This window comes from Protopterus annectens, chromosome 3.part1 (genome assembly GCF_019279795.1).
Source record: "Protopterus annectens isolate FY-2018-M chromosome 3.part1, PAN1.0, whole genome shotgun sequence".
NCBI lineage: Eukaryota > Metazoa > Chordata > Ceratodontiformes > Protopteridae > Protopterus > Protopterus annectens.
The window spans coordinates 478,297,204-478,297,801 of record NC_056732.1 but is presented as its reverse complement, the minus strand read 5'-3'; the positions used below and the strand labels follow the sequence as shown (position 1 = coordinate 478,297,801).

Sequence of the window (598 nt, the reverse complement as noted above, 5' to 3'; positions counted from 1 at the left end):
GCTTAATAAACCCTCTGTTTAGTCAGTTCTAGGCAGGGAGGCATGTGCTTGCTATAAAGACAACAAGGGTCATTTATTGATTCACAGCTGCATAATTTGTTGACCGAAATAGTGTTAGCTTGTGGCAAAACGGTAACCAGCGATCTCTGAATTAACTGTTTGAAAATATGTAGTGATAACATTTAAAAGTTAGTTTGTCCCTGCTAGCTCTGAGTACTCTTGTGTGAAAATCAATTTGTATGGCTTCCGTTTGCCCAATCCAAAGAGGAACACCAAGCTTACACAACCAATCAGGGTCAACTCCTGAAATAAATACATAAAACAATCCGGGTTCACACCGCTCAACCTCTTAAAATCAAGAGGGGGACAAAGGCACTAAAATAGGGGCGATGTTAAATATTTCTCTTTCAAACTTAAACATTTACAGAAATAGTAGCATTAGTGTTAACATGCATTTTCTGAAATAAATGAAGTCTGAAATTGAAATGTATGGCACTATTTAATAACTTCGATCCTCAGCATAGCTCTCAGCCTCTTAGAGTAAGAAATATGGACAAAGACATAAATAATGGGGGGTCAACGTCCGAAAAACAGGGAC

General features: G+C 38.0%; 1 protein-coding gene across 1 annotated transcript in view; it reads right to left on the bottom strand.

Moving 5' to 3' along the window:
• The window catches only part of LOC122798177 (ectonucleotide pyrophosphatase/phosphodiesterase family member 2-like), a 353,630-nt gene extending 353,504 nt beyond the window's left edge, over positions 1 to 126 (bottom strand). Inside the window, exon 1 of the mRNA XM_044066918.1 lies at positions 1 to 126. This exon is cut by the window's left edge and continues 377 nt beyond it. The gene's annotated coding sequence lies outside the window, so the exon portion shown is untranslated.
• Between the last annotated feature and the right edge of the window lie 472 nt (positions 127 to 598).